The sequence below is a fragment of the Cardiocondyla obscurior genome, linkage group LG03, assembly GCF_019399895.1.
Source record: "Cardiocondyla obscurior isolate alpha-2009 linkage group LG03, Cobs3.1, whole genome shotgun sequence".
Lineage (NCBI taxonomy): Eukaryota > Metazoa > Arthropoda > Insecta > Hymenoptera > Formicidae > Cardiocondyla > Cardiocondyla obscurior.
In genome coordinates, this window is record NC_091866.1 from 1,595,841 (window position 1) to 1,622,056 (window position 26,216).

At 39.1% G+C, this 26,216-nt stretch overlaps 1 long non-coding RNA gene across 1 annotated transcript; it reads left to right on the forward strand.

The window, feature by feature from the left end:
* Positions 1-3,147: 3,147 nt before the first annotated feature.
* On the forward strand, positions 3,148-24,155 carry LOC139101360 (uncharacterized). The gene is made up of 3 exons (XR_011545539.1): positions 3,148-3,203; positions 3,404-3,492; positions 23,810-24,155. It is a non-coding gene; the product is annotated as an uncharacterized lncRNA (long non-coding RNA).
* Positions 24,156-26,216: the final 2,061 nt, after the last annotated feature.

The following is a 26,216-nucleotide window of genomic DNA, read 5'->3' on the forward strand; positions in this document are numbered from 1 at the left end:
GTAATTTCGGCGACGAAACACTTAGTTTCTTCTTCGGATTTAATCTAAACAGAACAAGTATTTATGTAAGTTTTTAATTTCTATTACAAGAAAAAAATTAAAAATAAAATTATTTATTATTAAAACAATAGAGCTAGTAATTATACATAAAGAAAAAAATTATCCTTACCTTTGGGTTGCTCCTCCGATAGGAGATGCCTCTCCGAGGCCTGCTTCTTCTCTCAAGATATCGGATGTTGAATGACGGACGTCGGGCCGGATTCTCCTTGCAGCATACGCGCGAATCCTCTGATCCTCTGAATCTAAAACAAATATGAATGAAACTTGCGATTAGAACGAGACGCGTCTGCTGTACATTTTACTGGGTCAGCGGCCGGCAAGGGAATGAAAGAAGAGCAGCCAACTCGACACGACGAGTCGCTGTACATGCGCCGTTCGCGCTTCTTCTTCCACACCTCTCGCTTGCCATTACGGTCTGAAGTACCGAATATAATTTACATACACATAAATGGGAATATGCTTACTTTATAGCAAAGAAAAGTAGCCTTGAATACTCTTGACGTACAGAGGATGGACAGGAAAAGCTGCTCTCACCCGAGATCGTTTCGCTGTTAGCCAAATATGAGTGGAACTTGCGATCGGAACGAGATGTATCTCCTGTATAGACATCCTGGTCGGCATCTGGCCGAAGACTGAGGGCGATCTGCAGGCTACGGCCGAGTACGGAACTACGGAGCATCGCTGCGCATGCGTCCCTTGCATCTGCTAATGCTGCATTCTGTCTCAACTACCACGAAATTAAAAGCGTTATAAGATATAGTTATACGTCGACTAGCATATCATTTTTTAATTTAATTAAGATACTTTCTTATATTATTTCGCAATACTGACTGGTTCTTTTGCTTGACTCATTTTGTGCCGCGAGAATAAATGCGTTCAAAAGTCATTGTTTAATGTCAAAGCATTGTTATATAATAAATAATTATTTGAGTGATAAAATTGTGGTAAGATAAAGCGTATGAAAATGAATACTTTATTACCAAAGCAAATATCGCGATGTATTAATCTGATGCGTATGGTCGGAACGTGTAGAAATATATTATCACCATGTTAAGACGCTCACCATTAAAGCGATAATTAACGTGTCATTAACAATTAAATTCGGATATATTTCTCTCAATTAGATTTTACATTTTTCATCGATTTAAATTACAATTCGCCTATCAGTTTTTGACGAAAAAGAGAGAGAGAAAGAGAGAGAGAGAAAGAGAGAGAGAGAGAAAGCGGAGCAATATACGTGGACAAGTAAGTGAGTCAATTAAGTAATGGAAAGCCATGATATATTGACCGTTCATGTGTTAATAACATTAACGCGCGACGACGAATAATTAATAATACGTGCATTTCGCGGTGGCTACGCGTGCGAAATGTACTACCGTGGATTTCGATTATATATTTTCGGAACGGTATTTAATCAGTCGCTAATTGAAATCACGTTGCGTTGGAAATGAAGTCGTCGCCGTCGAGCGAGACGGAATGTCGCGAGCGTGAAAAAATTGAACGAGTCTCTTGAAATATCGCTGCTGTTCTTTCATCATTATTTCATATGCGATGCGAACTTTCCATGATACTCACGATTTGAGTGTTTCTCGAAAATTTACATCCACCGATTCGCTTGCTGGCCGCTTTCTTGAAAACGAGAAAGTAAAGTGAAAAGTCCGGGTCGTGAGCGAGTGCGATTCGCACCAACGAATAGCATAAAGACTTAATATTGTACTCAAGTTATTCAATTTATTCAACGGAGTAATTCGTGGCACGCGACAATCATAACAGGTTGACCAACGTATGTACGTACATAAATATTACCTTATTATTGTCTGCAGGTGAGTGTGACGTGTTTTCATTGTCGCGTCAAGTGTTTAGATTACGCAGGAAGGTCGAGAGCTTCGGTACGCCGCTTCATTCTCTTGCCACGCGATAGAGTCAAGACGTCGGCCGCGATTCAGCTATCACGGTACGACAAGTATATCGAGGCGTCGACTATCTATCTCACAGTACGTATTTCCCGAATCTCATTTCCTCATCGACGCTGGTAGAAAGCAACGGACTCGACAAGTTGCGTATTAACAATGTCTATGTGTTATTGAAAATGTGACCGAATGCGCATTTATCTTGCGCATCCGCTAGTTACCTGCTGAAACGCGTCGCGAACGCTAGTGCGATATTCGGGTCGTCCGGACGTGGAAGTCGCGGTAGTCGCTAGGTGTAGTTGAAAACGGTCAACGGCAGTAACGCAACGGATTCTCGTCCCTCGTCGCTCATTCTCAGGACATTACGGACAGAACTAGGCTCGTTTCAACGTCGTGAGGTATTGAGAGCAGTCTTATTATCGAACACTACCGGAATTAACCGCGAGTCTTAATGCGCATTATCGGTATAATGTGAATTCAACGTTTATTTCGTGGATCGCCGTACGCCGGTTCACCGGGGCTTCGGCGGTTAAATGACGACGCATCGGGTACAGAAGAGAACATTGCGAGACGCCGTGCTGCTCGTTATTTTGTCGCTACTCCGAGTACCGTTTCTCGTGCGATTCTTTCGGTGTGACGCGACGTGCGTTGCAATTAATGTCGGGAGTGGTGCGAAATATGCCACGCGATCGTAATTGACCGTATTTCGGAGTACATCTCGCGTTCGATTTGCTCCCAGTGTCTCACAAAGTATCGCGCGATTGCAATTAATCATATCTCGTGATATTTAGTTATGGACCACGAAGAAGTGCCCGAGGTATCTGCGTGAGTGAGATGATCCAGGGAGACATCCAGCAACCGGAGAAACAACGATGGGTAAAGAAATTATTATTTCTATTTGTCGTATAAAATTTTCTCTGAAAAATTCTCAAAATTTACATAATTTTGTTAACATTTGTTTAATTAACTATGAATATCTAGTTTGCTTTAATGCCACTATAATTTTTTCGTTTTTTTGTATTGAATCTAGCTCAAAAAAGAAAGAAATAATTTTTTGTTTGCAATAAACAGATTTTTAAACATTTTCTGTGATTGTTGTAAGTCATCAGTAAGCCTGATGCTATAATGTATTTGTATTTTACAGATCAACGTAACTGTGCAACAACTATGCTGCTTCTGCTGCTTCTGCTTCTGCTGGTGATGCTGCTTGTCTTGGGAATTTGCTGCATATTGGTAAGTTTTTTATTATTTTTTAAATTTTAATATAAAATAACCTTCACAAATTGTATGGTTTTTTCATCTTTTTATATTGAATCTAGCTCAAAAAAGAAAGAAATAATTTTTTGTTTGCAATAGACAGATTTTTAAACATTTTCTGTGATTGTTGTAAGTCATCAGTAAGCCAGATGCTATAATGTATTTGTATTTTACAGATCAACGTAACTGTGCAACAACTACGCTGCTGCTGCTGCTTCTGTTTCTGCTGGTGATGCTGCTTGTCCTGGGAATTTGCTGCATATTGGTAAGTTTTTTATTATTTTTTAAATATTAATATAAAATAATTTTTACAAATTGTATATATAATATGAGTGCATATAAAATGTGTAAAAAAAAAATTGGAAAGATAATATCACAAACAAATATTTTAGTTTCAGTACTTTGGAATGGATTTGTTACGACAGATATAAAACATATTTAACTCTGCAACACGTAATTTATTATTCTTTATTCCATTTTATAATGCATTCGTTTATATATCTTTTGATAACTGAAAATTGTGTTTAAAAAAAAAGTACAGCTGCAAAGTTAAATATTTTATTGCAAAATAGATTTTTTTTATGCAGATTATTTCATAATTAATTTTTTACATATTAGCTATTAAAACTTGATAATATTCGTATGTACAATATTGAAAAATAATTTTAATTATGTTGGTAATATAATGGTAATATAATAATGAAATATTCTACACGTTTATATGAAAGTTTTATAAAACAAACGTAACGAAAATATTAAGAATTATTGTTAATAATGTTTTTTTTTTTTATTATTCGGGTGGGAAATTCAAAGAAAATTCTACGTTATACTTTTAAATCACTGAAATAACATCGTTTTCCTCGGTAAAAAGACGCGAATTTAGTATTTTATATCGAGTATTGTCAGGGATTCAATACTGCGCGTTCGAGGATAGCTATTGATAGACCGAAACTTTACAAGGATCTTGATGGATCGGAAGCGACTAACATATAGTACAGGCTTGACGTCTCGACTAGCTTTAGTCGGTCGAGAGAGTGACCCTCTGACTTCCGGTGGAACAGACCTACTCCAGCACACGGACACAATTTACCTTGTGCTTGAGCGGCTGAAGCAGATAATGGCTTTGTTGCTCCACCGATCGATCGGTCGAACCTGTCTCCAGGCTTCGCGTGGCCTCTTCGTCTCTCTTCCTCGGCGCTCGTAATTCCTTCTAGTAGAAACGATAAGTCACCTGAAATGCACGATACAACCGGCGCGTTCTATCGCAAAGCCTTTACCGTTTTTGATACTTATCGATGAATAATATCTAACAATAAAATTACATTTTCCAAGCGATTGGACCGGATTTATTACATAGGTTGAAACCGATCTTTTATTACATTTTCAGACTTTGTATTTTAATAACAAGAAGTAAAAATGATTGAGAATATAATATATGCATAGAGACAAGAATGATAAAATGAAATTTTTAACAAACGTACATTACGTATCAAATTACCTACATTACTTCTCTTGGGTTCGCATTTTGTAAACATATTTCAACTAGAAAGAACTTCGCTTTGATCGCGTGAATTATTAAAGAGACCATAAAGCTAGCGATCTGCTTCGTCAAATTGAGGAACAGATAAATTCTTTTTGGCTGATATGCTGGGTTGGTTAAGATTCGTTTTACAGCAGTAAACAGTGGTGGATTGTTTTCGAGGGAGAGTTGAGTTAAATATTTAGATTGAGGTAGATTTCCAGCTGGAAGCTGGATAGCTCTTTCCCTCTTTCTCTCTCTCTTAATTTCTCTCTTCTCTTGAATACGTGAATTTACAGTATGTGGTACGCCGACAGTCAGGCCGGGGAAAGGATTGTCGTGATTATTTGTTCAAGACGATACCAACAGCTCGTTGCATCTGCCATGAGAGATCGTGCATTGCCCTCTCTTTACTAAAACGCGCATATTGCGGCAAATTTCGAGCGTACACGACCGCACAATTACATCATTTATTCAAAGGCTGTTAATTAAATGATATAAATACGTCCCGACTAATTTAGGTAGTTTCCAACGATTGAACGCAGATAGTTAGAGACATAATAATACATCAAATATATCAGTTCAATTAATTCATTACAAAATATTCAATAATTTTTGAGAAATAAATTTTTAACTAGTTTTCCACGCTTCAATAAACATTTCTTTTTCTTTTTTTTTATATATACATATATAGAGACGCAAACTTTTGCATCGTATGATACAAATACGTGTAAAAAGATTACAGTGTGACGAGGTTTCATAAAATTTTTTACGTATCTCGCCGCTTGCGCGTAAATCCGATCTTCGATCTATACATAACATAAATATAAGAATATGTGTATACTTTACGGAAACTTTTATAGTTCGTTCATCTACGATGAAGCAATATATTTCCTTGTTTCTTTATACGGGAGCATGAGTTCCGGGAACAGGTATAGCAACAGATGCATAGGAATAACATTTTCCATGAACAAATCGAATAAGCAATTCGCGAGGAGATGTATTTCACGTGGAAATGTAAACGCGTATAGTCCAAAGACACCGTGACCGTTACGACAGTTTCGATAATTATATATTTCCGTTGAACGAAAGTGCATTAATTATCCGATGATTGGAATGTAATGTAAATACGTTGCATATCAAAAACGGCGATGATTGGTACAAATAGCGTTTTCAAGTATGCAAACGTTCATATAGCGTGACAAATGAGAATATGGTTACACGGTAAATACCTCGCGATTTATGAATGTGTATATTTAATGCTTCGCCATTTTCTGCGCTTTCACGTTGGCGTATAATCAATATTTTATAACGATATAGATTGATATGTTTTTTATATTATTATGAATGCAGTATTGGTTATAACGAAGTGTTACAGTATACCAAAATAAGGCTCTATTAATTTATTATCTTTTATTTACGTAAAATATTATCATTAAAATACGTTTACTTTTGTTCAATGTTTAAAAAATTACTTTGCTTTTTGTTCACTTGTAATTATTGAGAGAAAAGCTTTTTGGTTTGCATTTACGTATGAGAGTAAATAATTAAGGGGTATTGTTAGATAATTAAAAGTTATATATAACACAAACGAAATATTTATAATTTATTATTTTTAACGCGCGATTGTTTTATTATTATGCATTTTTTTTTTATACAAAAACACGTATAAGCATGGCATTCAGATTTTTGTAGATATATTATACAGAAATTGTTAAAGATTACTTTTCAATCAAATAAGACGTGAGAAAAAGAGAAAAAGAAGAAAAAGCATGAAGAAAAAAACAAGAGAGAGAGAGAGAGCACATTTTGCAACATTATCTTGGTAACATGATCGTTGAAAATTTAATTAAGTAATGCGCGTCTAATTTCAGAAATAATTAATGTTATGAAAAATTCAGTTTTATCTCGGTTCGGTATAAAACACAGATAAATTTAATATAATGCGTTTACACTGCATTTTATATACCCTTAATTTTTAATTTCCATTATCGCATGTTGATTTAAATGTATTTTCATTCAGGTTTACTTAATTAACATATCTTTCATGACTTTATGGTCGAAGATACCATTTTACATGTAATAATTCATTAAAAGTATATTATTCAACATTGATGCAACATTAGGCACGCAATTCTCGCATTAGATCAGTAGATGATTAATGACATGTGAACAAAAGAAAAGGTACAATCTCTCTCATTAAGAATAGAAGCATCACGCTGTAATTTCGGGACACAGCAGTTAAAAAAAAAGACTGAGTAACATTGTAACGTTATTCTTACAAAAGCAGAGACAATGTGATGTCTTAACATTTACAAATAATTACAAGAGTTAAAATTTAATGTGAATAAATTTGCACTAAAAATATTAATTTTAATTATAAAAATTCCAGAGATTAAGCTATAGTTTTTAGTTTAACTTTTTTTTATAACAATTTAATTGACTATAGGCGTACAACTGTATTATATAATTAATTAAAACGATGCTATTGGACGCTGAGCGATGCATTTTTTTTGTCTATGCACATACGCGGTTTTTGCAAATCACGAGTGCGATTGCTAGCTGCATCCGCTTTTTGCTAGCTCGTCCGGTTTGAACGATTAGTTCGAGAGGGCAAGAGCGCTTGTGTGTGATCTGTTCACTTAATTAGGTCTTGATTATGCAGGTCTGGTAGAGAATACTGTATGTAGAGAGAAAGAGAAAGAGAGAATAAGAGAAGAGCAATGAGCTTGATTTTCGAATAATGATTTATGAAAAATATTGCAAGCACATAAAATTATATATTACAAATAATTATATTGTGTTATTTTGTTATATTAGTACAACTAAAATCTATATACAATAGTTTAAATATTTTTTATTTTGGTATGCAACGTGCTGGCACGATCACGTTTGATACTTTTTATGATAATGCTGAAATAATTTTGTCTCTTCGTGAGCTCAATATTAATATATTCATACCGCGAGAATACGCGCGAGCCTATGTCGCTCGACCGTCAGTGAGACTCACTTCTCGATCACGTACGGAGATCCGCTACGTGCGTTCTACCCCTGTCTGTTTGTCACCGGCTAAGGGATGAGAGAGAAGTGGTGTGAGAGAATAACGCGCTAGTGTATATCTCCCGACCGAAGGACTCCGATGTGTAGTGTTAAACTCCCTACGGAATTAACGTGTCGTAAAAGCATTCATGCCGAGTGTGCGGCGAGCCTATAACTAACGCATACGTCGCGGTATTCGACCGGATCAGTTATCTCATTTCTAATTTAATTTCCGTCAAAGATTTGACTACGGAATCACGAACAGCCGAACATCCTGCGAACCCGCGTAGTAGACCACTGTTCATTATACCCTGCAAAAACTCTCAAACGTTCATTTGCATTCTATCGCGAGAGCGGCAAAACGCAGAGTGGGGAATAATTAAGCAGCGAAATTGTCTGGTATGAACTATCTACTGAATACTATCGTACGGGGACCGGTCGTGGAATATTTCCTAGGTCCTCGACGACGTAATTCTCCTGCCGACTAGTCCCGGCGGACTCTCGAGGGTTCGAATCGTTCCGTGCGGATGCGACAAATTCAACTTTGCGGTCTAATCGCCGGGTGTATTTTTGACGAAATCGATGGTGACTTCTCGATTGCTCTACGGCCTGGAGGGGAAAGTGTACGGGCGACGGATTGTCGTAAAGCCGCCTAACTCGTCGGCCGACGTTTCAGGTGCACGATCGCGCGATGAATAATGTAACCGCGTATATGTTGCTCGTGTATGAGGCAAGAAGGCTATCTACGTGCGAGAGCGCGAGCGTCCGTAAAAACGCGGGGGAAATAGACAAGTCCGCGGTACCGGTGACAATTTTACGGGTCTTCTCCGTCGTATACCATTTTCCTCACGCTCGGCTTTCGTCGAAACAAGCAGCGCGCGTTCATATCGCGATTTATTATTCCCTCCTCGATTTCGTGCGGGGCTTTGTGCTTCTTCCCGTAAATAACGCTCCTTGTCCGACGTAAACTCATTCATCTTGGATTATCTCGTGCAATTAAACGCTCGCATTGTCGATTGACACGTATACTAATTAAATTAAAAATCAACTAAGAGCGAGCAAATCTCTTTCTCTTGATAAATTGCATTGAGGTGCACCTTGTACATATATTAGGCGTGTTAAATAGGATCTAATTTAAATAATTTATTTCTGATATTCAATTCGATACGCAGCTTACGAAATTGATAAATGCGAAGTATTAAACTTTTATATATTGAAATATTGAAAAAAAAAAATTTTTCGGATTGAAAGCTGTCAATATATTATCGTTAAAGCTTTAATCGTAAGATTTGAGGATGCGTGATGCGTCAAGCTGATATTGAACTTGACGTAAATATCTTTCTACCGATATATCGATTAATTTAAAGTAATATCAGCCAGGAAACATGTAGACTACACCTATTTTTATCGTGCTGTTTAAAACGTATTGATGTCCAATACCAATTTTAGCGTCGAGTAGCGTCAGAAGTAATATTGAGAATGCGTATAGTGCGATTTTGCATCGCAAAACAATTGTTTTAGTTCAAGCAGTACACTGTTGCGTTAGAAATATGTATTTGTTTCATTGCTTACGTTCATGATTTGCGTTTCACGCTATTTTCGCTGTTAATCGCGTTAAAAGTAAATAATCGTCATACGTTTTTATTATATCAGCTATTTGCAATGATAATGCGAGTTTTGCGAGAATGTGTTTTTTCAATATCTATTAGGAAGACATTAATGATTAAAAATATGAAAATACAGGCACGATATACATATATCAAACTCGATTTTTGCCACGGCAGACTCGCCATGATATTCGTAATATTTTAATATTTCTATACGCGCGTTATCTCATGTCGCATCGTCCATAATATCGCCGTGTCGATAATCGTAATGTCGGCGCGTTTGTGTGGCGTGATAAAAACACATTGCCATCGAAAACGTCACGCGCGTTCAATCGGTGAATTTAAATTCGTCTTCGCCATCCGCGCACAGCCGTGATTTATAGGTAAACTAAAATATCGCGCGTGCCGGGAAGCGCGCGATAAAAATAATCCAACTGAGCCCGTGAAACGTGGAAAACGCGTGCGCGAGCGGGTACAGCGTGCGGGCACATACACACTTTAAAAATTGACACTGGGATGCGCCGTGGCACAAATTTCATTTTCTCGAATCGGGATTTACGCTCGCCACAAGCGAGCGCCACCACCCACTTCAGCCTGTCCCGAGATGCACTGCGGCGGATTACTTTTTTCCTCGCGAGAGTATTTTTCCTCCCCCTCGCCATCGAGATTTTCCTTCGTATCCCCGGCGTTCTGATATTTCGAGCGTCGTGCCGCACTCGTCGGAAGCATAAGAAGCGATATCTTTACGAGAATGTTTTTTTTTTCTTTTCCTTTTTTTTCCCCGGCGACTGTACGCTCTCTCGCTCTTCCCGTTCTTTCTCCTCCGCTAAACTTTTCTCCCATGTTTTTTTTCTGACACGTCTGGTACCGCGGCGACCCTTCCATCCCGCCCCGTCAAGGGAATCGGAACGAGGGTGGAAAGTGACTCACTTTCGGGACATCCTCGACAGACAACGCACTTGCATCCACACACGTACATACTCGCATACACACGTAACTAACATCCGTTGGCTTTGCTCCAAATCCCTTTAACTTTTGACGAATCTCGAATGCCAATCGGTCGCGACTTTACCAATGAACGATGAAAATCCTAAAAGAACAGCCGCGTTCCCGGCTGTTCAAGCGCATTAAAACGACACGATTGTTTGCATCATCGTTTTACTCTCTTATTTATTATTAAAAAATATCTAATACAAAAAAGAACATTTTAAAAATTATTTAAAAAAAAAAGATCTTTTTTCTCTTTTTTTTTTTCAAGTAAAATGTAATACAAAATAATACAAAACAAAATTTTGATATATTTTTATATATTAATCCTTTATTTCTTGTTACGTTATTTTGTTGTTGATAGATTTATATTTCTTTATAAAATGTGCGCACATGCGTCGACACACATTCGCTTTTACGTTGATTCAAACATAACTGGTTACGTCTACACATTTGCGGCCAATTACTTTTTTCCCTCTGCCATCGTTTTATTTCGCGGACGATGTAATCGCACAAATATCGCGTTTGCAAAAATTTGCGAGCGCCATAAAGCGTACGTTTAGGCGGTATATTCGATGAATATTCAAGTTACTTTCTTGATGCAACATGCGCTCGATCGTTTGTTGTGAAATTAAATCGTCGCTGCCGTAAAATTGTTTTACGCAAATATGCGCGCCCGCGTATTTATTTATTTATTTGTTTGTTTGTTTGTTTGTTTGTTTCACACTCGAATTCTCGCGTTCTTATCAACGAAAATTGTCGCGGGCGATTTCGAGGCACCTTTATGAGAATTTGTTCCCACATTTATATTCCTGTGGAAAAGGGGGAGACTATTGTACGCGAACGGTGTCGGGCAGACCAAAGTAAATGCACCGACGGAAGAAACGCACGCGGCGGCAAGAGCAATATTATCGTTGAGAGGGAATGATAACACCCCGTCGCATATGTTACTGTACCAAGATACAAGTGTCCCTGTCCTGAAATATCAGCGCGACTGCCGAAGAGTACTTGAACCAACAAAGGGGACCACGTACATCTGGGTATTCTAAAACCGGAGCAAGTTACGAGTGCCGAGATATTTATCCTGTCGATAATTACTTGCGCGATTAGTGCAGCCTTTATTCACGTTAAACTTTTCGTCTTATCGGTTTTATACTATAATGCTTTTCTGGTTCTTCAATTAAACGCAATTTATTAGCGGCGTAAAAGGCACAATTGCCTGCACAGTTTAAAAAATTATTTTTCAGCGAAGTAGATTACGGATTTAGGAAACGAATAATTTAATTAATATGAGAAAAAATATTCTAGGAATATTCTAAAGGAAAATAATTGTTTTTCGTGAAATTAGAACATTTAATCGAACTGTATATACCACACCTATCCACGATTGGCATTCACGCGTAATACTTCGATGATTGTTCGCCGCTGAGCTGTTCTTAAGCTAAACATTTCGACGGATTTTCACCCAAGCGTGCTCACGATCGTTGAATAACAATGAGATTTCTCCCCAGTAGATCCTCCTCGTGGCGTGGCGCCGAATTTTCGGTACGACCCGTGAAAGAACCGTCGCTCGCGTTACGCCGCGAAAAATTCACGCAAAACAAAACTTAACAAGGGCACTTGAAAAGTTGCCCCGGCGACCGGCCGTTCGGCCACGGGGGATGGAGGGTGCGCGAAGTTGGGTAGGATCGTCAGAACTCCATTTCACTTTATTGTAATTCCATTTTTCTCGTCTGCAAATAAACGCTTTAATACTAACGTCTATCGCGTTATCCGCGAGCGGCGAAAAGTTTCGGTTCGATGAGAGTTAAATGGCATTCACTTTCGCATACTACCCCGTCGCTTTTTCGTCTTTTATTTTTCTTTTTTTTTTTTTTTTTTTTTTTTTTTTCTTTACGACTTCCTCGTGCTTTCATGTTATTATGCGTTCACGATGCGCTTATCCATAATATTTTTTTTTTTTTTTCTGTCCTCTTCTTCCCTCGTGTTCTTCCTCTTTCCTGCCGCAACGCATCATTGCCTATTCGATCTCTCCGCTCCACTTCCGACTTTCATCTCGCTCAAGGCTAATAATATCATTTAGTTATCGTGGCGCAGTGAGATCGCACTTCGATACTTCGACTGGTTTTCCATTCCCGCTGGATGCTGAACTCGCCTCCCTCATCGCCAACTTACATCTTCATTCCATCCATTTCCCATTCCCTCGACGCTCAGATAGAAGCACGAGTTTGTTGCTCGGTCGTCGTACAATAATTTGGGAATGGAGATTTTTCGCGATCACCGCGACAAAGTCAAAGTTGTCCGGCGCAAATATCGGAAATCGAGCCCTGAAGTCTTTGACATTTTTATTCCCGTAATATCACTTCCGTAGCGCCTCTTTCTCTTTTTTTTTTACATTACAACACAAAAATAAAACCTAAACATCTGTCGATTTTTTGTCGGAACTTTTTAAGTAGACGATTTCCGTGCCAATTTTACCATCGGGAAAGATTGAATTAGTTTTTGATAAATATAACAAATTGATACATTCAAAAATACATTAATTTACATTTATAAATACCAGAGTAAATACGTAGCTGTAGAAAAGTCAATTTAAGCCATTTATTATCGATATACATCTAAACTCGCTCAAAACAGAAATATAATTTGTTTTTACTTAAATCTTAACGTGATTTTCGTCAAATTAGTGTCGGCAAGAATATCGGGTAGTACCCGAATGGAAATTAATTCCCACCGTTACCTAATAATTAGCTAGTCAATTCGTGATTCATCTCGTGGCTGTCTAACTCTCGTTAATGACGAACTAGAACAGCTAGATATCTAAACGTTTTTCGTCGCGTACTAGTCTACTGCGCGTTCTGACCTTACGCAACGCTCGATTGTCGAGTTCACCGGACTCACGGACCGCCGCGGTAGTGTGAGTGCGTGCGTGTGTTTACATCAGCCGGCACCTTGCGCTCGAAGTTCGCTAGGTGGAAGATGCGCGGGCGGCGGCCGGCAAGAACTGGTTTGCCCGGCGAATTCGGCGAATTCGGCAGTCGAGCGAGAGCTGCGTAAGATCAACACACAATAGTAAACAAGTACGCGGCGAAAAACATTTAGATATCTATTTTGGTACACGATCAGCTGGACAGTGGCTAGACGATCGATACTAGACAGACTTTATTTTTCTTTTTCTTTTTTTTTAATGGCAACTTAATTTTTTTGAAGACAGTCACTGAATAATAAATACTTTCTTGTAATTTATGGTACCAAGCCAGTCGCTAGTTAAGAAATATATTTAATCTGCGCGATCTAACCACTAGCTCCAAAATCAGGTTAGCTAGATAAATTTCCACTCGGGTAAAGTGTGTAATGAAATTCCAGCAACAATTTGTAAATTCAAGAAAAAACTACTATCGCGATGAGAAGAAAAGCGTAGAATGTGAAGGTATATGCAGGTTATAGCCTCGTAAAACAGACGGAGTGAATTTAAAGTCGCGACGAAGCCTTTCCCTACCTCCGGAACCGAATACTTCTGTTTTCATCAACGAGTAGATGATAAAATAGCGCGCGGATAAGGCGCGTTCTTTAATCAATCTTGATTATAGAAGCTCATTTTTGCACGTAGCCTTAAAGAGATATAAAGCTAGTACGAGGTTATTTTTATTTTTGCCGAGACGCATGAACACCGCTTACGTAAAATAAATTAAATCATATTCGTGATCTTTTGTGTAAGAAAAAGAAAAAAGAAAAAGAAAGACATAAAAAAATATTTGGTTGTAACAGCGAACAAATTAAATTCAGTACGACTAATTGTATCTGTTTCTCGATCGTTTGCAGATATGAAATAAATTATTTCAATAGTTTGTCAGTAAAAAACAATGGCATTTGCATTCCTATTCTTTCGTGCGCGTTTGCTTTTTTAATTCTTGCATATCAGGTGCAACTTTTTTTTTGTTTGATACGTCCGATAGTATTCTCGTAACGAAATTGAGCGTCGACCTAAATTAAGAAATATTTTCACGTGTGTACGAACATATGAGGAAATAACGCGAAAGAGTAAATTACCATTAATCGAGTTATCTTGCATCGCCAAAAAAAGAAAAAGAAAAAAATTCTCGATGTAACAATATGATAGAAAATTAGGATATATAAGGATCCACGTGTGCGGGCAATCCCGCTTAAAATAATCCCTTGGAAAATCGAGAGCAGTTTCGTGGGAAGAACCTGTATCGAATTCTACGACAAATATTTACGAAATCTCGCGATGAAAGAAGGCGGTTATGGAAGGATCGCTCATCCGTGCTGAGTTTACGTTCGCAGCCAGTTTTCTTGTATCCTCGATGTTTTCTTAAGATACGTTAAGAGAAGTGTCATCCCTCTTCGGTGTGCCTCTCATTCGCCCCCGCAGAGCAGTTCGAGGGGGCACACGTGTGCGCACTTTCTGACATCGCATTGGATTTATCACAGTATAAACGTTTACGTTTTCCCTTATTATACAGCGACCCGACGAGTAAAAAGCACTGATTCGTAACTCGGCGCGCTTCATTATACATTCCTAGTCAACTGCATTCTGTATAACGTCTGGAATTCCATTATCCTTGCGCTGTTTATAGCGTTTCCCATACGGTCCGTATTATTTTTGCATTTTTTTTTTTTATCAATTATTGTTATACGTATCTACATAAAGTTTTCGCTCAAAAGTACAATAACCCTCTCAAGAGATTGCGATTCAGAAGATTTAAGAAAGTGACATCGGGGGATAACAATAGGTCAAACTCCTTGGGTCTATCGTATAAGATAATGAGCTGATAAAGAATAGGGAGGTGCCCGAGACTCGGTTCTGCTTATAGTTTCATCGTTAGGGTAACTCCGATCATTAAAGGTCCCCTCTCTCGTAATATTTTTCTGCTCCTCTTCGCCGTTGGTCTTTCGTTTTAAAAGTTGTTGATAGCAAATCATTTCTTCCTTCTCGGTGACTTAACGATCGCGGCCACACCCGCGAGGAAGTCCGAACGAAACTTATTTTCTTTCGTACAGCTCTTTTATCTCAGCAGCAGAATTTTACTACATAATATTGTTCAGGGGCAAAGTTGCGCTCTCTATCGATCGCGACGAGAAAATGTGATATTAATATTTAAAGGGGTACTCGAGCTTGGTACTGAAAGGTATTAAATCAGTTTCCGAATGAAATGCACATTTTCGATATTCGTGATGGAATGTAATCTGTTTACGCGTATCATCATCAAGCTGTTCTATTAATTGCATTAAAATTGCAGCGAAATATTTTATTCGGATTTTATATGAAAGTATTATAATGTCGTGTAAATGTTTGCCGACATTAACAGAAGGAATAATTGATATTACGCCTAAATACGATAATATTTGCAATAACCGTATTTTATTTTAATTTGCTTCTACGTTTATTGTAAATAAATTGTAATTAAAACGGAAGAAGTGCCTCTTTAATTTTAATTTTAATTAGGAGCAAGAATGTAATACTTTAACTTATTTTAATTAATTGAAAAAGTAAATTAAATAAGCTGAAATGCTAAATTGTTAAAAAGTAATGAAAAACAAATTAAAAAATTTAGTTAAAAAAAATATTGCACGAGTATTTACGGCTGTTTGGGCGTCAATTTGTTTTTGTTATCTATTATTTTAAATAAGTCGAATTTTTTCAATGCAGTTGAATTACGGCAAAAAAAAAAAAAGAAAACAAATAGATTGATCGTATATCGCACTACATTGAAATCCACGAGTGCATGATTCAATCAATACACACCGAATTGTACCGGATCGTTTGGTGTCGACGTATTCTCGTCCTCGGCGCGTGGTTCTGTTTCTCCCGTACTCTAACAAGCCTTAACGAGTCATTGTGAACGTAGCTGACGGGCGTTATTTATGCGCCGCGTGGCGCATTTGTAATAAAAAGCTTCCCCTTGTACTCTTCTTCGCGTTAGCCTTCAGCGTCTCTTTCGCCGTAGAGGTGCCGAGAGATCGGGCGAACCAAATGAGTTGTAAACCGCGGCTCGTAAAGGAATTTCTGTCAGGTCGCTTTTACGATTTCAGAGATTTAGAACTAACGACCTCAACATGAAAACCGAGAACGGCGAAGCAATGATGGGGGACGAAGTCGAAAAGGGGAAAAGGGGGGGTGGGGGAACGAGGAATACATTAACACGGTTACGTAATCGTCGAATCGCAAAGGAAAGAGGTTTAGCAGGACGGACTCAGGTATGATTAGAAGGCGCCGCGGATTCTATCGCGCTATTCCTGAAAATTCCTTTAATTTCGCGTGGCGGTAATTACAACGGCGATTTAATACGTACATATATGTATACGATATCGACAAGCTTGGAAAGAAAAAAAGATCAGCGATCGTAAATCTTTTTTGCTAAATTTATATCTATTTAATAATTAATCTAGTTCTATGATTTTATTAATTATCAGTATTTACTTTTTACTAATATTGCTAGCACGCGTAAATGTATGTTGAGAGGTACACTGCAATACTGTCGCGAAGTGACAAAGAGAATAAGAAATATCCGTTCGTATTTACACGCGCTTGTTACTCGCAGTCCGATCATTTATTGCTCTACTATTTATTCTTTGCAAAGCTGTATACGCTTTCATGATTACGTAAGCGTAGTCCGCGCCGGATGTCTCTCGAACAATTTCTGCATTTTGCTAAGAGCGAAGTAAAATAAATAGAGGCACACGAGTCCTTCGCGACGAGAGAGTTCTTATCTAGTTTGGATTGATGGAAAATTATACGCTTTTCGAGTTTATTGAGACTGAAAAACGATGTGCGAGTTAAGAAGTTTGTCTCAAGAACAAAAAAGATTTTTTGAATTATGATAATACATATCATTTTTTATATCATCGTTTTATACGTGAGCTTAACTCAATTGCCTTCGCGTATTATTTACTTGATATATGACTGTTTTTAACTGGATACATGAAATAATTTTATTAATTCTTTCCTTTTTCTTTTCTACATTGCACAAAATGTGCATTTAAAACGCACACCTTTCTTTTACTTATTTTTCATTTGTACTAACATGTTCTTCTATATACAAACTTGACATTTGCATAGAAGTGTTCAGGAATGAAAATTTGAGAAAGAATTTACATTTTATTTTGCAACTACTGTAAGCGTAAGGATAATGAAAAAACAAAACTAGAATATTAGAATAGGCTACTGTTTCATGTTCTTTCTCTCTTTTTTTTTTTCTCCCTATTGTTATTATAATCTGTCTCGCATTTAATTATCGTTTAACATTACATTCTTACTTCTCGCTGTGAATTACAAAACAGAAGGTGCGATGTATCATTAAGTAATGATTTCATAGGATAATTACTGAGTCAGTTGTTTTATCAGATAATCTAGCGGTGTTCGTCGAGCTGCGCGAAAGGGTGCCGCGGAAATCGATATACTGCGGATACATTAACAAGAACGGGTCGTTTCGTGTCGAGATTTAACGGAAACCGCAATGTTACGTTGAAAAGAGCGCATACATTACGAAAACTAATTATGGACGTTTGCGTGACGCGCTTTCGAAAAAAGGAGCTCCACGCGGAAAGGCTGGAGCATTGAGAACGGCTGACAAAAGTCGATCGAAGGGGCACATAATCGCGCGAAGTGGACCCGGGCTTCCTTCCTATTTTCATGGCAGAATTACCTCTCTTCCGATATTCAAGATCTTCCGTCGGTTTGACGAAAGAACCATCGGCCCAGAGGAGACAAGAGAGACGAACCTTTTTTTTTTTTTTTTGCTCCCATTGAATTATTATGCAAAGTAGCAATTAACTTTTCCATTCGGTAATGGCGCGCCCGAGACTTTCATATAAGAGATCGCCGATGAATATTTAAATATAATGCGCGTCGCGCAGGATCCGCAGCGCCGTCGATTGGAAGTGTTCCTTGGGCTTCGGAAATGAAATAGATTTCTGCCGCCTAGATGAAACGTGGATTAAAGCCCTATTTACATGACACGGTGGTACGCGGGGCCGCGTTGTATGCGGGAATTTTTAGTGGATTTTAATAAAAGAGCGCGATATGAATATCGTATAATCTCCCATCCGCGCCTTAATTAAATTTGTTGAGATTCAATTTTATGCGATTAAAGTGCGACTTTATTAAAAAATCGATTCCTACCGTTTAAATACTTATTCATCCCGGTAAGATTAGATTTTTACCGGGATCGTGTAACAACAATTCTCTTATCCGAGCGTGGATGCTACTTTCTTCCGTTATAATTTCTCAACTATATTATAATTATATCTATTTTTGCTTTACGAGTACGTGTGTTTCGTTCGTTATTATTTTATTACGCGATATGCGCAAATAAGCATGTTCCTTTTTAAGGAACTCACAGGAGAAAAAATACGTGGTGAATCCGTGGTAACAGGTCGCGAGGCGGAACGTTGAGACAAATGCTGACGTACGTGCGTTTAACGCTGCGATTTTCACCGAGCATCGAATAAATCTCGCTGAAAGCGAGGTACAAAGCCCGCGCTCACCTGTTTAACATCGAGCGGGTGTAAGTACCTGATGTAGATGCCACAAAACATAACTACAATTAGTCGGCGCGACATCGCTGATGAGAACGAACGTTCTGACCGCTCGGTAGATTCGGCTGGAATTTAGGATCGTCCCGACCCTCTCGCATCCCTGGGTCGTTAGCAACCGTGGCTCGACACACTCGCAAATTCGAATGACGCGCGGAGGGGCTGCCGTGCCGATGATTACCGAGTCGCAATGCAGTCGCATATTATATCGCGTGCATAATGACGGGGTCGCATGAATGCACGGCGTTTTCGGCGCGTTCACGCCGGTTCGAATGTCGACAAAGGTAGAAATTTGCGCTGACGTACGCGGTACCATTTTCGAGAGACGCTCCGACCCCTCGTCTTGACTTTCGAGCCTTCGATTTGTATCGCCGCAATTGACATTTCGCGCGTTTTCCATTTTGCCGCTCCATAAAACGTTGAAAAACCATGGAGATGTAATTAACCGTGTCGCACTAAAGTCCCGCGCTTACAACACCGATTAATTAAATCAAATTATGCCGATCTGAAACACAAAGGCGACACGAGAGGCATTTTGTTCCGCGACCACGCCACGTACAAGTGTGTTTCGTGACAAGATACAATTATCATGCTCGAGTAATTTTTCGAGTAAGGGTCTTAGTCGTAAGAAGTGTATAACTGTGCCAACGAAGCGCGCTAACGTGTGACGCCGGAAAGTTTTAATTCCCCTGAGCCCCGTAGATCGTTGGATTTTGCGAAAATAACGTAAATCGCCACGTTAACTCTAGTTTCCAGAAGGCGCCGTTTTAATGCGCGGCTAGAAATTGCAACATCACGATCTAAAGAGTTCAAGTTGCTAAGGTTTTCGCAATGTTGTATATCATTTCCGTATCTTGTGCTATGCTTAAGGTGAAATTACACGAATTTGCGAGGCAATATTTAATACTTGGCCCATTTATCGCCGACGACGTTAACAGTCAGCTTAAATCCTGCTCTTAATTTTTGCGATAATAAGTTTACATTCCCGAGTATTTCAAAGACAGATTTATTTTGCTCCACTGATTCGATAATCCTCGCGCCGGTAGAAAATCGTCCGATTAACGGTCGCCTTTGTCAGGAATGTTAGCGTGATAAAACATTATCTTTTATTTTGCGTTCTGCAATATTATCTTCATATTTATTTTTATTCAGAAAATCCATGAAATATCTTTAAATGACAAATTGATTATAATTACTCAAATTCGTTATTTATTATTCGTTACGTAATTGAAATTTAACATATTCCGGATATATTCTTGATTTCGCACAAAATGACACAAAGCTGGGTCGTATTAGCGATTTTCCGATGATGATAAGAAAAAAAGTAGAACAAGAACAAAGTAACGAGGCGGTATGGAACGCCATTAGAGACTAATTATCTGGTTGGCTTCGTGGCTAATTAACTGGGCGTAGGCTCATCGACTAGCGAACGAAAGCAAAGGTGAGGAGGGCATAGTCTCTGACTGGAAGATGTAATCGATTCTATTGATTATACTATCAGCAATCTTTTCTTGCATGACACATTTTTGCCTATAATAGCTAATGCATATTTATTACCGCTTTTGGCATCGTCAATGTATTAACATGCGCAACATTAATTAAAGAGCATTTTTTTAGTTTGCTTAGGTCTACAATATTTAATATTATAATTTTTTTAATAATATTAACAATTTTTTTTTTGTTTGATTAATTTATAAATTATTTATCTAGGAAGAAGTTATTAAATAGTTAGTTAAAATTTAAAATTGCTATTTAGTAAATTAATTAAATAGAAATTAATGCATTTTAAGATATTTCACGATATAGAGTTTAAAAAAACAAATATGACCTGAAATGACGCGCTGCCTTCTTGTAGGCGTATTTATAACGAAGAAATTAAATCGATCGGCGTTCTGTGAATTATCAAAAGATTCGATTAGCTCGCTCGTTGACAACATCCGGTGGAAGCTAGGTCGTATACCGGGGTTTCATCATGACGCGCCTTATCGCGTTAATAAGCTCGACTTATTCGTACCGCGGATTAATACGCTTATCCAGCCACCAAATGCGTTCGATCGCCGAGGCGCGGCTTAAACTCCATAATCCAATTAACACAATGAAAGACGAGATTGACAGTGAGACGACGGAATTCCGAAGGACGCGCATTCAATCCAAATCCGCTCAGCCAAATCGATCGTCGAAATGCAAGCTGTCAAACCGTCCTCGCGAGACCAGAGTTGCATTACGAGCGACGTATCAACCGCGGTGTACACGCGCGATTAGCGTACAACTGCAGCCTGGGCTGGTTCGATCATAGATAAGTCGCGTTTGCTTTGGCTCATGATTGTGCTATCAAGAGGTTCCGGGCATTGTGTGTACAGCATTACACAATGTTCGCCATTTCGGGATATATAACGCGTTATCTTGGAGCACGTGATAAACCAAGAAAGGTATGACTTCTGACAATAGTTCACAATAGGGATATTCGCTACAAAAGCGATGGCAATTTTTTTTTTTTTTAGACGTGCGTTACTATTGTAATTAAAAAAAACATTTATTGAGAATGGAATTTATTATTAAAGACGAATCATATAATACGTAATTTTAACACTCGTAAAAATCTTTACAACGCTTAACTCGTTAATAAAATCTTTCACCGTAACTTTATCTGAATAAGGTTTTTGTGGCGTATTGTAATTAATAATTGTAATCGATTTGTCACATGTCGACAAATTTATTAAAATTTACTCCGCCCGGTAATTTGCATAATTTTCGAGCTGATTCAGGTCAAGATAAACGTCTTAATAAGATGTATGCGCGTAATCTGATGATTAATTAATCAAAGGCAGAGGATATTTTCTTTCTCGCGAAAGTAATAAGTCATTTCGCGAGTCTTAAGGGCTTAGATCACGTAGGTGACTATGCTAAATAACGCTACTTGTAGGATTTTTTTTTATCGAAAAATAATGTAATAACGACACATTGATAAATCGTACATGTTTTTGCGATTTTTTATTTAACGCAGTAATTACATAAAGTTTACCGCACGAGTTTATAGATAGATATATGTATTAATTTTTCTTTATATCCCGGCATTAATTATATGTTTCGTCACGATCTAAAGATATGTTACATATCTAGAAACGCACGACAAAAAGTGAAACATATATCGGATAAAGAATTTAGGGCACGAGGACAGAGTTTTGTTCGTAGTCCGTAACAACGACGGTCGACAAATAAACGCGGCTTCTTCATCAAACGAATGGATAGTTTGTCAAATCGAGGACTGGTTTAGCTTTTGCGGAATGTATTGAGAGAGATGAACTTGAGGGCGGGAAAAGAATTGGCAAAGGAAACGGTATAAACGAAACCGTCGTGGCTGAGCCGCGAATCGCAGAATATTCCATATTTTTCTGTGAATATACGCTCGCGCAATAAAGTGGATATCGAGATCCGGGCCACTGATGGAGGCTCTCAAGCATCCTCGCCACTGACACAACAACCGCATCTACAGTTCGCTATATCGCTCGCGCGACCACCGATACCAACCCGCGGCAGTTCACACCCACATCACGGTGCACCGGCGTCCACATGGACAAGCAGACGTATCGACGTGTCTCCCTATAACTGATTGCAGCGGCATAGTAGATAGAGAAGGTTGCAGAAGCTTTTCATTCGATCGCCCTTTTCCCTTCTCTTCCCGGGTATGCTCGCCTCCTTTGCAACTGCAACATCGTTTCCCATTCTTCTTTTCTGCACTCATCGTTCCCACCCTTCCCCTCTCGTCGCTCCCCCTTCTTCGTCTTTCTTTATCGGTATCAATCCGACCGTTCGCTATTGTCTCTCTTTCTCTTTCGTCACACGCTAGTAGTCCGACCGAAAGGGAAGTCTATAAATTCGCCTAGAGAAATTGTCGCGAGAAATATGGAATATTGAGTGCGAGTAGAGTTACCCTCGTTGCCGCCTGGGAAACGCCATCGAGAAAACGAGGAGCGAGGTACCGAGCGGCTGCAATGCGAGTTACGTAGGGTCCTCAGTGAGCGAGGTCGTATGAAGATACGAGACCGGTTGTCATCGTAAGGAGGGTCGAAGGTTCTAAGTCACGCCAGCCTCGTTCTTTCTACCATTTCCTTCTCCTCATTGTCGCCTCGGCTCACGACGCGTCGGCAGAAAATAACAGCGTAGACGGAGAACGTCTGTTTGAATTCAGGAATTTGTTGTCGTGACTACGACTTGCCTGTGTACCTGCATGAATACACATCCCACGTCTGGACGGTGACGAAGGATATCTGTAACGCAACTCACCGCATCAATTTTCCACGCGTTATCGCCGTTCTTTCGTTAACCTCTTTTTGTTCAAGGGAACGACATTCCTGTTTCTACGATGAGACGCGTTTCTCTTTTTTTAATTTTCTGCTAGGAGTTGCACGGATTGGTTTTAGAAAAAGCGAAAGCATCGTGATATTCAAGATTATATTTATAATTAGTTAAAACCAACGCTGATTTAATTAATATGTCCAGGCAAAGACGGTCTTTGCGATTTTCGAGATCGAGAACGACTTGGTAGAAGTACCGTCTTTGTCTGGACATACAAATTAAATATTACAATTAAATCGAAAGAGACTAACGTATAGATAGGCGCGGGTGTCGCGGGGAGTGGTGGGAGGAACGGAGCGAGAGCGAGCGCGAGCCTACGTGCCGCGCGCTAGGTATATTCCCCCACTACTCCCACTCTCGCTTTGTCCTTCTCCAGCGGTCGCGCGAGCACACACGTACTACGCACGGCACAGCAAGCACGTGTCTCCGTACCCGAAAGTAATTCGCACTTCCATTTAACGAAAACCCTTCCAGCACGATAACCACGATTAACCACTTGATATTTCTTTATGTTACAGATCGACGCAGTTGCTGTCCGCTGTCCGCTGTCGTCAACGAGTTCGTCACCGCCGATATTAAGATATATACGAACCGCAGCCGGTTCGTCGGTCGTCCCGAATGTTCCGCTGAGTATTCGGGCGTACTTTTTCGACACACGACTATCTTTTAATCGCGAGTGCTAAACCATGGAACGCGCGAGTAATCGTTGAGTAAATTTCGCGATTAAAATCACGGGTCGCGGTGTTCGCGAGTGACTTGGGCGCGGAGGGATGACTCGTCACGTCCCATCTGAGAGGAGGAGCAGGCCCGGGACGGGCATCCTGCATCGGCGGAGCAACTTTTAAGTAAGTATAAATTAAAAAAATAAAATCTTTGTTTCTTTTATTAATCTCATTACTTAACTGATGTCTACATTAATTTTCTTTTTTATGTTACAGTCACCGGCAGAATACTTCAACTCCGCTGAAGCTCAGCAGACTGGTGAGTCGCATCAATTTTTTATTTGTAATTTGCTATCGGGTGGGATATTTTAAAAAATAGCCACACATTATTTCTTCTAGTTACAATAAATATTGCACTCACGCAATAACGAATAATATACAGAAAATATGAGCACATTTAATTGTGCACAAAATTAAATAAACTTAAAAAATTTTTTTAAGATCTTTTAAAACAAAACATTATGCTGCTTACACTTTTTTTTTTTTTACGAATGAATTGATTGCCAAATTTTAAAGATAGAAGAAAAGTTATTGAATATATACATATCGATCTTGTCATTCATAGTTATTTAAACACAGTTTTTTCATCTCTTGCACAACATCAAACACTGAAAAAATCTGTGAAATTTACCTACGCTAGACGATGTTTGCATCCGATTTTCGTGATTCAAAAACGAACTTTTTTTTTTAATAAATGTTTTAACGTTAGTTGAATAGAGGTGCTACGTTGCAGGTTTTGTAAAAAAAAAAAAACACTTGTAAAAGCATACTTATAATGAAACCCGTGACGTTAACGCGATGGCGAGAAATCATTTTGCGAGGGTATACGCGGTGGGGAAAACGTGTGAGCGATGAAAAGAACGTCAGCCGCGTCTTTTACTGCTCTGACGAGACAATCATTTCAAATCCGTGGCACGACATCTACCTGATACGAAGTGACAGACGGTCCCAACGTCGGGTAAGCCGTCGTATGACAAGGCAGAAAGAACGTCAGTTACATCAACCCTCTGTCGAGTAAAAACAAATGGCGCGTTTTGCAGTCTGTAAGCGACACTTTTTTCACCATGCGGGTGGAGCGATAACTTGTCGCGCGATTTCTCGTCATTGAAAACAAGACCAATCCGATTAGACCTTAAATCTTGTTAATGCTCTCAGAATTGATCGTACGATGCTAAGATTATACTATCTCGACAGTTTAAGAAAATAATTATTTTACTACTAGTTAATATTATAAATATAATTATATTGGACTAATAATAACAGCTTGTCGAATTTACGCAGGTCGGTAAATGTACAGCTTAACAAATTTTCAGCTAGAAAGATGCAATTTAATTAACTTAGTTTTCGGAAAGTTAAATAATTAGAGAGTAATGCCCCTATTTCGGTTTATTCCAATTTCACGACGAACGGTCCTTCCGTGGCACCAACCTTCAGTAACTCATACCGACGCGTGTGCATGTCGCTCACACAGCCACAATCGCGCGGAGGCGTTAGTTTGTTATTACGGATAGGTAACCCTGCAAAACGTGAGCGGGCGCTAACGTCTGCGTATAAATTATTAGTCGATATTTCAAGCGTGACGTCACTTCCGGCAATGTGCCGGCTGGTTTCCGCCGTATGATGGATGGTCCCACCTGCACCCCCTATATCCCTCCTGTCCAGCCGTCCTAGTCGTCGAGCTCTTCCTCAAATCGTTGCGCACACAGTGCACAAACGTACACAGGCGCAAAGCGCCGTCCGTACGTACCGCATGCGTTATGTATACGCGATAGTTTACGAGAGAGCTTTTGGAGAGGGCGAATAATCGACCGATACGATACACGAGCGCGATAGCGAATGGCGTATTTTTTTTTCTCTTCCATTTACCTCTCTACGAGAAATACGATTTTCTCGCGAGACTTTCAACGGCACGCTTCAATGGGCGACTATCTCGTTTCGCGACAGAAAAAAAAAAAATAAAAAAATAAAACAACCACTGGACACTATTCTATACTCGCGTTTGTTGACTCTATATCGTCGGTCCAATCCGGTAATTAATAACGGTAGTACCACGTCGAACGATATCGTTTCTTACCGATTGCCTTCCTCGTGTCATTTCTACGTCAGATAAGGGACGACAGCCGAAGGGGATAAAAGGGAGCGTTGGGAAAAGAAACGGGAGGGTTCCAGGTAACGTACGATGGTGACGGTACATCGTGCGTTC